Source organism: Cavia porcellus, unplaced genomic scaffold (genome assembly GCF_034190915.1).
Source record: "Cavia porcellus strain 051 isolate PalLab524CR breed Dunkin Hartley unplaced genomic scaffold, mCavPor4.1 scaffold_5, whole genome shotgun sequence".
Classification (NCBI taxonomy): domain Eukaryota; kingdom Metazoa; phylum Chordata; class Mammalia; order Rodentia; family Caviidae; genus Cavia; species Cavia porcellus.
Genome location: NW_026947488.1, coordinates 99,163,841 through 99,178,314, shown reverse-complemented (window position 1 = coordinate 99,178,314; position 14,474 = coordinate 99,163,841).

Sequence of the window (14,474 nt, the reverse complement as noted above, 5' to 3'; positions counted from 1 at the left end):
TGTTCCTGCACCAGCTGTTGGACAGCAGAGAGTTTTGATTGAGCAAGAGGCCATTGATCAACCCATATAGGATCATCTGAGAGCCAGGTGATTTTGTCTGTGTGGGTCACAGGAAGATCAGTGGCCTCTATTGAAAATGGCCTAATCCTGTTTTTGTTAGATTTGGAATGGAGGAGATAGGGATTTTAATGCCTGTGTCCTGTTTTCCTAGGCCTTGATTTGGGAGAAATCCACTTTTGAGCATTTGTGCTGTGACTACATTATTAGGGCTACCCATAATCATGCCCATTTGGGTTAGTAAATCTCTGCCCCATAGATTAAGAGGTATTCCTGCAATAACATAGGGCTGTATGTGTCCCTGGTTGCCTTCTTGGTCTTTCCAGGTAAGGAGGTTGGCACTATGCTGTGGGTTTTTTGATTGTCCAATTCCCTGTAGATGTGTCATAGTTGTCTCTAAGGGCCACGTGAGGGGCCAGTGTCCCTTTTTGATAATAGTCACATCAGTGCCCGTATCTATGAGGCCTGAAAAACCTTTTCCATCTAGTTGTAGGACCATAAGGGGCTTATCTTTAGATATGTATTGGGCCCAATATATATCCGAGGACCCAGGGAGGGAAGGGGCCCTATGAGATGACATGAATGGATTGGGAATAGAGACTAATGGTAACAGGAGCAATTGGGCAAGGCGCTGGTTAGGCTTAATAGACGCAATGCCAGAAGGTGTGGAGATAGTGACCATAACCTTAATTTGCCCTGTATAATCTGAGTCTATAACACCAGGCAATACTTGCAGTCCCTGTAACATGGAACTGCAGCACCCTATAATAAGTCCAGGGGAAGGGGGGCCAAAGGTTGTAGTGGGGATGGCCTGGCAGCCCATATCAGGGGTTAATGCTGTGTCGGAGGCGGAACAGAGGTCCAGTCCTGTGCTTCCTGGGGTTGCCCTGATGAGGTCTGAAATGGATTGTTTTGGGTTGGAATGAATCTTGGTGCCCCATATTTTTGGTAGTAGTTGGGGCCCTGGGGCTGGCCCGATTCCCATTTCCCTGTCTGGATAGAGGGTTACCAAGGACATCCTTTTTGGACCAGCATTCATTGGCCCAGTGATCCCCTTTTACATCTAGGGCAGAGGCCTGGGTTTTTTTGTAGGGTTTGTTGGATCTTGTTTTTGATTTGAGGGCAGTCCCAGGCAAAATGCCCTGCTTGGTCACATTTAAAGCATTTACCATTATTTTTTTTTTTGTGCAAGAAAGACTTGTTTGACTGCAGCGGCCATAGCTAGACCCTGGTGGGAGGCGGGGCCTATGTCGGCACATAGGCGTATGTAGCCAGATAGATCTTCCTTTTTTTTATGAAGTCAAATTGTGGCTTGGCAAGCTGATGCTGCATTTTCATAGGCTAATTGTTTAATTAGGGCTGCATTAGTTTCAATGGTGCCAAAAAGGCACTTGGCTGCCTGTACGAGACGGTCAACAAAAATCAGAGAATGGTTCTTCTGGCTTTTGTCTAATTTGGATGAGGAAGGAGGTTACATCATCCCTGGAGGGAAGTTTTCTCCAAGCCCTCATAGCAGCCCCATTAACTTGTGCAAAGAGGCCACAATCATGTCTCATTTGGGCCTCCTTGGTGTTAAAATCCCCAGTTCCCGTTAACATGGGAATGGTCCTGGGGTTTTGTCTAGCAGCATTATCTCTAGCAATATTTTCACATTGTTCCATAAATTCAGACTTCCAGAGTAAATAATTGCCCCTGGAGAGAGTAGCTTTGGTTAGATCCCTCCATTCATTTGGAATGTCCAACCTTGGGTCATAGAATCTAAAACAGCAAGAGTGAAAGCAGCTGTAGGGCCATATTGGGCAACCACTGTCTTTAATTCTTTTAGAGCTGCCACTGTGAATGGCGTATGGTCCTAATGACTAGCGGCACGGCGCCTGCACAGTCTTGCAGCTGTGCAGCACCGTCATGAGGAGGTACATTTGTTTCAATCACCACCACCCTGTTGTGGCAGAAGTGAGGCAAGCACTGTTTTAGAAGCTGACACCATCTTAGGGGTGGTGTCTAAATTGCTCATTCATAAACTTTGGAGTTGCAGAATGAGTCTTTGTTTTTCTTGTTCCAATTGGACCTGTTGTTGCAAGTCATGGATCTCTGACTCTAAGTCGAGAAGTGCAGTAGAGGGGCCAGACAATTTGGGTATCTTATCATAGTGAGGGGGTGGTTTTATGGAAACAGGGGCTATGATAGGGTCTGAGTGATGTCAGCTAGCTTCTTCTGCTAATTGTTTCCAATCGACCTCTTGTAAAGGAGTGAGGTTGGGATATAAAGAGTTGTGGTGGGCCTCAGGTGGTATGGGTTCAGATGGCAGTGGGCCGCTCTCTTGGGGCTTTTTTAACATATCATTTGACTCATCGGAGGGGCAAGAAGGTTTAGATTCATCTCCTGAAGGGAGTGATGTTGGTGAAGCAGAAGCGCGTAAAGCTACTTCACCTTGGGTGATTGTTTTATCAATTTGAGGGTCTCGGCAGCACTGTTTAAGTAGCTCCGAGATTAAGTTCCAGTAGGCAAAGGCTGTAACTGGGACCTTTTCAGGGCCAAAGACCCGATAATAATCCTTTAATGTATCTTCTACTCTTTCCCATCTTTTTGCATCAATAGAGCCCTCTAAAGGAAACCAAGGGCAAACCTTACGAATAAATTGAAAATACTGCAATAAATCTTTTTCTTTAGCCTTTATCCCTCTTGTCTTTAAAGCGTTACTTAAACTTGATACAAAGCATTTATGGTCATTAAATGCCTGACCCATGCCGGAGAAAAGGAAAAAGGATTGCCATCCGCTTACCATGACTCTAGCGGCATGGCAGGCTCCCGCGTAACATTGATCACAAAACTTTTAGTTTCACTTTTATGTGCGTGTCTCAGGATGGCTCCCTTGTTGAGCCCTTCATGCTAGGAGCCCCACATTGGGTGCCACCTGACCCGGCCTGTGGGTCAATCTGGATCCGAGGGGCAGTTTCCTGGAGAAGGAACGGGGATTAACACAGACATGGCCAGAGACAGAGAGACAGAGACAAGTCAAGAGAATCCGATCAAGCCTCATTTATTAATAAAGTGATCACTACTTTTATAGGGCAGGGCCAGGCCAGTGGGACAGGAAGAGGCTATGGGGTAATCTCTGATGAGTCATCGTCACATCCGTGTATGTGACGTAAGTAGGAGAGGATTATGATTAATGTAGGCAGGCACATTATGTACCCATAGGAGGGAGAGGCGGGGAGACAGCAGTGGGGCGGTTGCACTGCTCCCTACAGTAGCCATTGCTGATTTCCTATCATCTTGTTTTGAAGTCTTACCATGATTTTGTTCTTCTGTTTTGATTGGTTCTATTCTGTTGTGTCTTACTTGATTTTATTATGTGTGATGGTATGGACAACTTTCTTGAGGAAAATGAGATGTTATTGTATCCACTGTTCACATCCTGTAATGCTTTCATTTTTTTATCAGTTTTATACTATTTTGTTATGTTTGCTATTATTGTGTGAAGGTATGGTCAACTACTTTGAAGAAAACAAGAGATATTATGGTAGCCACTGTTGATATCCTATTACCTTGTTGTGTTGTATTGCTTGAATTGTTCTGTTCTGATGTGTGTGTTTTATTCTCTTTAAAATTAAAAACTAAAGTGTTAAATGTTATAATTGGGTTTTTCATAAGTCATCAAAATTATCTTATGATAATTAAAAATTCCTTGGAGTTGAGATTATTAGAAAGGACTCTAACTGATGAATAAGGAAACAGCTGCCTGGTAACATATTTAACCAGTTCTTGTCCATCAATCCATGTGTGAGTTGTCTCAGTAGCCTTATAGGAGACACCCCAACTAAAGTCATAAAATATATTATTGTAATATGTTCACCTTGGTCATTGTTAAAATAAATAATACAATAAGGTTTTTGATTTAAAGATGCTTTCATACAAAGGTTTCATATAGTTATGGTAGATTGTTATTAACCTTATGGTGTTTTCATATATTCTGTATGCCTGCAGATGTGTAGGTCTTCCAAAATGTAAAATAGAGATTGTTTATGGTGATAGAATTTTGTTTCAGATTCAGACATCTGCCTTTAACAAAAACTTACATGATGTATATCCCACTAAAGGCCAACAAGTTAAGTAAAAGCTTCTTATGTATCAGATAGGGATGATTAACTAAAAGGGATATTTATGACAAAATAAAAACTCAAGTGTGTTACAAAATGTCATCATGATTGTCATGCTAAAATATTGTATATGGTTTTGATTCCTAATTTTCTGTTTAAAATATGTAACTGTCTTATTACAGGTATTGAAATGTTAGAACATCCATGGTTTAAAAAAAAAACAATAGTTCTATGTAATGTTCTAAGATGCTTGATGTTTAGATAAGATACAATGTTTTGCTTACCTCCTCTACCACACTGTAATGTTATCAATCTTTTCTTCTGGATGTTCCACAACTGAACTTTAGAGACCAGAAAATAGAGAGATGGACTAAGGATAGCCAATATTTTGGCCCTAATCCTCCAAGATCAGTGAAGACACAGGACATTACAGAACCTCTGATGCAATATCTATACTCAGTGAGTCCCTGGTCTTCTGATCAAGAAGATTGTGAGACCACAGAGGAAAATGATCGTTGGTGTGTGGTGTGTCCATAGAGAGTCATCAGGAGAAAAAGTCTCTGAAGCCTTCACAGAAAGCAACCTGGTCAGGTAATGGCTGTGACTCATCCAGACAGCTGACACTGAAAGAAGAACTAAGAAGTACTATGCCTGGTTCTGGGGTATTCCTGAAGATACTTAACTGGCCTTTGTAGAGAGCAAAAATTGTGTTTAAAACAGGTCTCACTTTAACTTGGTCTTGAACATCCTGCAGGAAACATACAACTAAAAAACAGTGCCATAGTATATGTTATAAAAGAAGCTCAAATCACTGATACTTTCTGATAATTGCCAACTATACTGGTAGCTGACTACTGTTATGAATTAATGGACTGCACAGGGTTTCATTTGCAGAATGCAGAGGACTTAAAATCCTTGGACTGCACTTAAAGATCTTCAGAGCTCTCCAACACAGCTCCTTCAGCTTCAACTGGCCATTCATACTGTGCTACAACAAAACAGAAAAGAGGGACATGTTGGAAGCTGTTGAATCTGGAAATGGACTACACATGCAGGACTGCAGCATGGTCGGGGCATGAACAATCCCAAAATAAAGAGTGCCCAGGGAAAGCCACATGAAGAAGTTGCTACAGCCGAGAAAGACACCAAGCTCCTAGACAATCCAAGAAGTGGGTTGCTAGGCAGCAGGGTTGAAATTGATATCCTTATTATATAAATAAAGGTATGGTATTTGTTAAGCAGTTCCTTCTTTCCCATCAGGAGAGTAGGGACTCCACTTGACACTTAACTTTTGACTCTTTATTTTCTCATCCTCTCATGGTCCTTCACCCCAAGAACCACACGGGTCATGACAAAAAATGGCAGCAGTGCTGTCTGAACATATACCTTATTTTTTTTTTGTACCAGAGATCGAACTCACAACCTTGCGCTTGCCAGGCAGGCACTTATGCCATTGAGCTAAATCCCCAGCACATGTACCTTATTGATGTCAATGTTGTCAGGGCTGCAGGGTTCCTGATATGAGGGTGTGGTCATACCTCTACACCCAAAGATCAGAAAGGAAAGTAGCACCTGAAAGGATGAAAACCTCCAGTAATACCACCCCTTGATTTACCTCAAGTTCTTTTTCATCAACTCCCAGACTCCGCTGTTTCCATCTGCCTCCACTTCAGCCCATTCTTCCCAGGCAGTCCCAAGGGCCCATGCACTTTCTCACATACCTCTCAGGTTACCCTCAGGTCCCAGCTCATGCAACAGATGAAATCATAGTGCAGCTTGCGGAACTTAGGAATCTGGGCCAGGTTCCTCCTATGGATAAAGAACATGTCCATTTTTTGAAATTCCATGTCATTGGGCAGATGGCTGGGAATGGGAGGTTGCCATCTAAGGATACAACCAGGAAGGAGCTGAGCTCTGGGTCACCTTTGAACAGACCTGTGGCCCTTTCCAGCTCAGGATCCCATCAGCTCTATACTGTACCCTGAGGATGAGGAATCTGTAGAGAGGCTATGGGTGCACAGGGTTCTTCTGGGGGTGCCTCAGACATGTGGGATGAAGACAGAACCTGTGTGCAAAGCCTGAATTGAACTTTTACCCCATCAGCAAATGAAGTTGACACCACTATCTCCACAGCTTTTCTTCAAGGTCCACACTAGTCTGTTCACAAGTTGAGCACTTTGTGGAGGGGGACCCTGGTATATTTCTGTGTCAATACCTCTTCTGCTGAACAGCCAGCACAGGGCTTGGCTCAGAGGACATCTAAATTATACCATTTCCTACATGTCTGTTCCCATTGCTTTATAGCCCCTGAGAGGGGATGCACCACAGAAGGTTAACAGATAAAGACATGAATGACAACCTTATCTGTATACAGAGGCCATACAGAGTCCCTTGTGGACTCAATGCTGTAACAGAAACTATCTTCAAAAGGACAAACATTAAGTGGACTGTTTCAAGAATTCATAGGTAATTTCACAAGAACTATCCCTCAGAGCTGGGCGGATCCGGAGTCCCTGCAGAAGCCCGTTCCTTTGTCTGAAGGACTGAATACTTCTGCAAGCAGAGAGGCATCGCAGCTTCCTGAGGCAGCTCAGCCTGTGGTGAGTGCCCAGCACAGTCTGCCCAAATCTCAGACTGTTCCGGACCCCCCAGGCTTCTGGGTGCAGTGAAGTGGAGCAGTGGGTTAGAGGCCACTACAGCTGCCTCCCCATCCCCCCCGGCTACACTTGGAAGTCTGCTGAGCTCCTGACGGATGGGCGGGCCTACACTAACCCCCGAGCCCAGCCGCATCTAGCCATCTCCTGCAGAGGAGGAGCTGGGAGGATCCGGAGTCCCTGCAGAAGCCCGTTCCTTTGTCTGAAGGACTGAATACTTCTGCAAGCAGGGAGGCATCGCAGCTTCCTGAGGCAGCTCAGCCTGTGGTGAGTGCCCAGCACAGTCTGCCCAAATCTCAGACTGTTCCGGACCCCCCAGGCTTCTGGGTGCAGTGAAGTGGAGCAGTGGGTTAGAGGCCACTACAGCTGCCTCCCCATCCCCCCCCGCCCCGGCTACACTTGGAAGTCTGCTGAGCTCCTGACGGATGGGCGGGCCTACACTAACCCCCGAGCCCAGCCGCGCCTAGCCATCTGCCTGCAGAGGAGGAGCTGGGCGGATCTGGAGTGCCTGCAGAAGTCCCTTCCTTTGCCTAGAGGACTGTGGATATCTCTGCAAGCAGGGAGGGATCACAGGCTCCTGAGACACTGTGGCCTGTGGAGAGTCTGCAATTGAAGAGCTGTGGATCTTCCAAGGGGCAGGTGGGTGCACAGTGTCCCTGAGGCCCAGCTTGTCTGGAACTGCGGAGTTCTGAGCAGGCAGAGGAGGGACACTGGTTCTGCAGGCCCAATGGCTTGGGGTAGTGCGGTGTCAGAGGCTCAGTAGCTCCAAGCATAGAAGGGGATTTTCAACAGATCCTGAGGAAGCTCTCAAATAACACTTGAAACACAGAAATATACAAAATGACAAAACGAAAGACCAAATTACAACCTCAAACCTCCAGCCCATCTCAGGAAACCCTAGGAGCAATGTATATAGAAGAAAATATATCCCATCCACCTCATATATCGGACATAATACCTACTGAAGTTGACAAACAACTCCAGGAAGCTTTAAAGAAATTCAAACTCGAAATAATCTCCCAGATAAAAGAAGAAATGATAAAAGAAATGAAAGAGATTCTAAATATATCTAAAGAAAACACAGATAAAAAATTGGAGGAACTAAACAAAAAGATAGAATCCCTAGACGAGCAATATAAGAAACAAACAGAATACATAATGCAGATGCACAGAGATATACAGGAAATAAAAAACTCCAATGAAAGTTGTAAAAACCGCCTTAATGAAAGTGAAGATAGAATTTCAGACCTTGAAGACATGATTGCAGCTAGTGAACAGGAAAGGAAAGATCTTTTGAAAATAACAAGGAATCAGGAAACAACAATTCAACAACTGCAAGACGATGCAAAGAAGAATAACATAAGAATGATAGGGATTAATGAAAGAGAGGGAGACAACATAAAGGATGTCAAGCGGATATTTAGAGAAGTAATAGCTGAAAATTTCCCAAGCATGAGATCAGAAACTGACATCAAGATCAGTGAAGCATATAGAACTCCAAACACTCATAACCAAAATAAAACTACACCCAGACATATAATAATCACCATCCCAGAAATCCAACACAAGAATAGATTACTAAAAGCTGTCAGAGAGAAAAGACAGATCACTTATAAAGGAAAACCTATCAGAATCACAGCAGACTTCTCAGCACAAACGATAAAGTCAAGAAGAGCATGGAGTGAAATATTCCAGATCCTAAAGCAAAATGATTTCCAACCAAGACTGATATATCCTGCAAAACTATCATTCAAAATAGATGGTGCAATACGATACTTCCATGACAAAGAACAGCTGAAGAACTTCATGAACACCAAACCGACCCTGCAAAAAATATTGAAAGACAGTTTAGATACACAAAGGAAAAAACCACTAAGCAAAGCAAATAATTAAACAGAACAGAAAGATAAAGATGCAACAGCAGAGAGATAACATTCCTACAATTAACCAGCATTTAACAGTAATAACCATTAATGTAAATGGTCTCAATGCACCAATCAAAAGAAACAGACTAGCAGAATGGATCAAGAAACAAAATCCAACCATATGCTGTTTACAGGAAACCCATCTAACCCAGAAGGATACTCACAGACTGAAAGTCAAAGGATGGAAAACAATTCTTCATGCAGCAGGAATCCAGAAAAAGGCAGGAGTAGCCATTCTGTTTGCAGACAACGTGAACTTTAAACCAACAATGACCATAAAGGACAAAGAAGGTCACTACATACTTGTAAGGGGAAAACTCCAAGAGGAAGAGATAACTATCTTAAATATATACGCACCAAACTCCAGAGCACCAAGTTATATAAAACAATTATTAACAGAAATGAAAACTCAAATTATCAGTAACACAATTGTAACAGGAGACCTTAATACGCCATTGACACCAAGGGACAGATCAACCAGACAGAAAATGAACAAAGAAATAACAGAACTGAATCATACCTGTGAACAAATGGGTTTGATAGACATATACAGGATGTTCCACCCAACAACATCAGAATACACATTCTTCTCAGCAGTACATGGATCATTTTCTAAAATAGACCATATTTTGGCTCACAGAACATATTTAAACAAGTGCAAAAGAGCTGAAATCATCCCTTGCATGTTATCGGATCATAGCGCTCTGAAATTAGAAATTAATGATAAAAGATACTGCAAAAATCCCACAAACACATGGAAACTGAATAACACACTCTTGAGTAATCAGTGGGTCACAGAGGAAATTAAAGAAGAAATCAAACAATACCTAAAAGAAAATGAAAATACAGATACAACTTACCGGAACCTGTGGGATGCAATGAAAGCCGTCCTGAGAGGAAAATTTATTGCACTGAGTTCCCACATCAGGAAAACAGAACGAATACAAATAAATAACTTGATGCTACACCTCAAACAGCTAGAAAAAGAAGAGCAAGTCAAGCCCAAAGCCAAAAGCAGACAGGAAATTATAAAAATCAGAGCAGAAATCAATGCAATAGAGACTAAGAAAACAATCCAAAGAATCAACAAATCAAAGAGTTGGTTCTTTGAAAGAATAAATAAAATCGATAAGCCCCTAGCCAACCTTATTAAAAAAAGGAAAGAAAAAGCTCAAATTCATGCAATAAGAAATGAAAAAGGAGAAATCACTACAGACCCAATAGAAATACAGAAGATCATCAACACCTACTTCGAAAACCTCTACTCTCAAAAGTTTGATAACACAGAAGAAATAGACAGATTCTTAGAAGCATATGAAGTACCAAAGCTAGATCAAGAGGATGTAAAACTGTTGAATAACCCAATCTCTGTTACTGAAATTGAAAAAGTAATTAAGTCCTTACCCACCAAGAAGAGCCCAGGCCCAGATGGATTCACTGCAGAATTCTACAAGAAATACAAAGAAGACCTAATGCCGACACTCCTCAAACTGTTCAATGAAATTGAAAGGGAAGCAATCCTTCCTAAGTCGTTCCTGGAAGCAAATATTACTCTAGTACCAAAACCTGAGAAAGACCCAACTAAAAAAGAGAACTATAGACCGATCTCCCTAATGAACACAGATGCAAAAATCCTCAATAAAATATTGGCAAATAGGATCCAGCAAATCATCAAGAAGATTATACACCATGACCAAGTGGGATTCATCCCAGGAAGGCAAGGATGGTTCAACATACGCAAATCAATAAATGTAATCCACCATATCAATAAAGCCAAAAATAAGAATCACATGATCATTTCTATAGATGCAGAAAAAGCCTTCGATAAGGTCCAACATTTATTCATGATAAAAACTCTGCAGAAAATTGGAATAGATGGTCTTTACCTCAATATAATAAAGGCCATTTATGACAAACCAACAGCCAGCATCATTCTAAATGGCCAAAAATTGAAAGCCTTTACTTTAAAATCAGGCACAAGACAAGGATGTCCTTTATCACCACTCCTATTTAATATAGTACTGGAAGTACTAGCCAGAGCAATTAGGCAAGAAAGAGAAATAAAAGGGGTAAAGATAGGAAAAGAAGAAGTTAAGTTATCATTGTTTGCAGATGACATAATACTCTACATAGAAGACCCCCTAAACTCCATTGAAATACTCTTAGATACAATAAATAAATTCAGTAATGTGGCTGGATACAAAATCAATACTCAGAAATCAATAGCATTCCTATACACGAACAACAAAATTACAGAGAGGGAAATAAGAGAAACTGGACTATTCACATTAGCAAGCAAAAAAATGAAATATTTAGGAATTACTCTTACGAAAGAAGTGAAAGACTTATACAGTGAAAACTATAATACACTGAAAAAGGAAATTGAAGATGATCTCAGAAAATGGAAAGACATCCCTTGCTCATGGATAGGAAGAGCAAACATTGTGAAGATGGCCATTCTCCCAAAACTCTTATACAGATTCAATGCAATCCCAATAGAAATACCATCAACATACCTTATAGATCTAGAGAAATCACTCCTAAATTTCATCTGGAACCAGAAGAGACCTAGAATCGCAAAGGCAATTCTAAGCAGCAAAGGCAAAGCAGGAGGCATCACAATCCCTGACTTGAAATTATACTACAAAGCAACAGTAGTAAAATCAACATGGTATTGGAATCAAAACAGAGCTGAAGATCAATGGAATAGATTAGAAGATACAACCACAACTACAAACACACTCAACCACCTTATCTTTGATAAAGGAGCCAAGCAGGTTCACTGGAAGAACGACAGTCTCTTTAATAAATGGTGCTGGAAAAACTGGCTCTCCATTTGCCGAAAACTAAAGCTAGAACCATGTCTATCACCATGTACTAAATTAAAATCTAAATGGGTCAAAGATCTGAATATTAAAACAGAAACACTAAATCTATTGGAAGACAAAGTGGGTAGAAACCTTGGAGACATAGGAGTAGGTAGAGAATTCATGAACAGGACTCAAACCGCACGGGAAACACTTCCCAGAATCAATAACTGGGACCACATCTTATTAAAAAGTTTCTGCATGTCAAAAGAAATCTCCAGCATAGTGAAAAGAAAACCCACAAACTGGGAAAAGATTTTAGTGAACTCTCTTTCAGACAAGGGACTCTTGTCTAAAACATATAAAGAATTAAAAAAAACTCAGACCTCCAAAATTCAAAGATCCAATCCAAAAATGGGCATCTGAGATGAATACGCAATTCTCAGATGAAGAAATGCAAATGGCAAATAAATATATGAAAACATGCTCATCATCATTGGTCATCAGAGAAATGCAAATTAAAACCACACTGAGATTCCATCTCACTCCTGAAAGAATGGCCAGGATCAAGAAAACCAACAACAACAAATGCTGGAGAGGATGTGGGGAAAAAGGAACTCTCCTGCACTGTTGGTGGGAGTGTAGACTGGTACAGCCTTTGTGGAGGTCTGTCTGGAGGTTTCTCAAAAAGTTGGGATTGGAAATCCCATTTATTCCAGCTATTCCACTTCTAGGCATATTCCCAGAAGAACTGAAAGCATCATACCACAGTGATTTATGTGCACCTATGTTTATAGCAGCACAATTTGTAATCGCCAGATCTTGGAAACAACCCAAGTGTCCATCAACTGAGGAATGGATAAAAAAGTTGTGGTATTTCTATACAATGGAATATTATTCAGCTATAAAGAAGGATCACATTGAGATATTTATCAATAAATGGGCGCAGCTTGAGACCATACTCATAAGTGAAATAAATCAATCTCGCATGTATGAATACCGAATAGTTTCCCTAATGTAAGTAATGATTCAAATATATGAAAATATGTGGCAATCATGATTCCCCATTATGTGGCCTTGAAGCCTTATAAAATTTTCACTTATTAATTAGAAAGGCTTTATTCCGGGCTTCTTGATATGGAAATATTTGAAGCTATAGTATATGAAGTTTTATCCAAATATCTCAAGGAAAAAGACAGACACTATGGTAACTATTATTCTTTAAAAAAATTATTTAGTTATTTCTTATGTTTATTTTAATTAAGGGAAAAATTTAAAAAATTAGGATATATAATAGTAACTCTTTTCGATTTCCTATTAACTTGTTTTGAAGTCCTGTAATGCTCCCACGATCTTGTTTTGACTGATTAGACTCTGTTCCATTCTGTGGGATAGTATCACGTCCGAGGGTATAGGCAACTACTTTGAAGGCAGTAAGATTCACTAAGATGCCCATTCTGGTTTGACTATTGTCTCCTTTGGAAGACCTGTAATGTTTACAATGTCTAAGTTTTATTGGTCTTGTTCTCTACTGTTTTGTCCAACTTTATAATATCTAATGAGATATACAAATCTTTTTAAGGAAACAAGAGACAACGTTGATAACTATTGTTAATAACCGTATACTCTGTTCTACATCATGTGCTAAGTCTATCCTTGGTTTTCACTGACAGCTTTGTTCTGCCATATTTGACTTTATTCTCCCCCCCCCAAAAAAGTAATAAGAACTAAGGAGTAATAAAATCTAAAATGTGTAAATTTTGTTGTAAAAAGAGAGGAAGGGGAAAAAAGAGCTCTAACGGATATAACAGCAAGTGTGTATAGGGATGTTGAATAGCTGACTATATTAATGTTTTTGGATCATTGAACACAGCTGTTTGTAGTCTCTCTGTTTGAATGTCTACTTTGTATTCTTTGATACTGTGATTTGAGCAACTATTTCCAAGATGATAATATGTAATCTATTAACAGTTGATTTCTTACTGTTATGCTTTTTTTTGTAGTTCTGTATTATATGTAACCTTACACTTCTTTGTTTTGTTTTGTGTTTTTCTCTTTTTCCTCTTAAATAAAAAAAAACTATCCCTCAACAGTTGTCCTCCAAAGACATTTAGAAGTAGGGAGGGAGAGCTAAGGAATTAAAGAGTCCAGAATGTCCTATCATAATGATATTTGATCAAACTACTATTGGAATCCAGATTAACCCACACACACACACACACACACACACACACCAATGCAGGGAGATGACCATCAGTGACCCTTAGGGGAGACATAATACTCACAGGGTCAGGAAGAAGTGGATCTTCTGGTTGCTTCCAAGAGAAGAGTCCAACATGGATGAAATAAGCAATGACCATGGCCAGGATATACAGATGGGAGAGGGGAGGAGAATCAGAGCAGAGTATAGTTGGCACAGGAAGAATTTGGGGATGGGGATTGAGAGGATATAGCAGGGCTCCACTCAGAAGAGACTCCAGTGTCAGATGGGCTGGTTAATAAGGGAATGTAAGAGGGTTAGAGGTTGTCTGCAAATGAGAACATTCATGATGAAAGAAGGGAAGAGGGAGGCTGGTGCTCAGGATGGCCTCTCCAAAGGCCTCTTTGAGACAGGCAGTTGAGGTTATGTGTATCAGAAGGGTATCCTTCAAGTTAGGGAAAATGAGATCCCCAGACCTAAGAGAAAGGACAGGACCTTCAGGCAGCCCCAGCCAGAGAAATCAATTTGAGGTAAGATCATGGCCTGGGCTCAGGTGCAAGAAGATTCAGGTAGAGCATTGTGTGCCTTTCCAGTCTGCCAGGACCAGCAAGGCCTGGACAGGAGACAGTGTTGAGACATAATGGAGTCTGGAGGGGGGAGGAGTTGAGGTAAAAGCTCCCAGAAGGGAATACAGTCAGAACACAGGCTTCAAACTCTGCCATTTCCAGGCT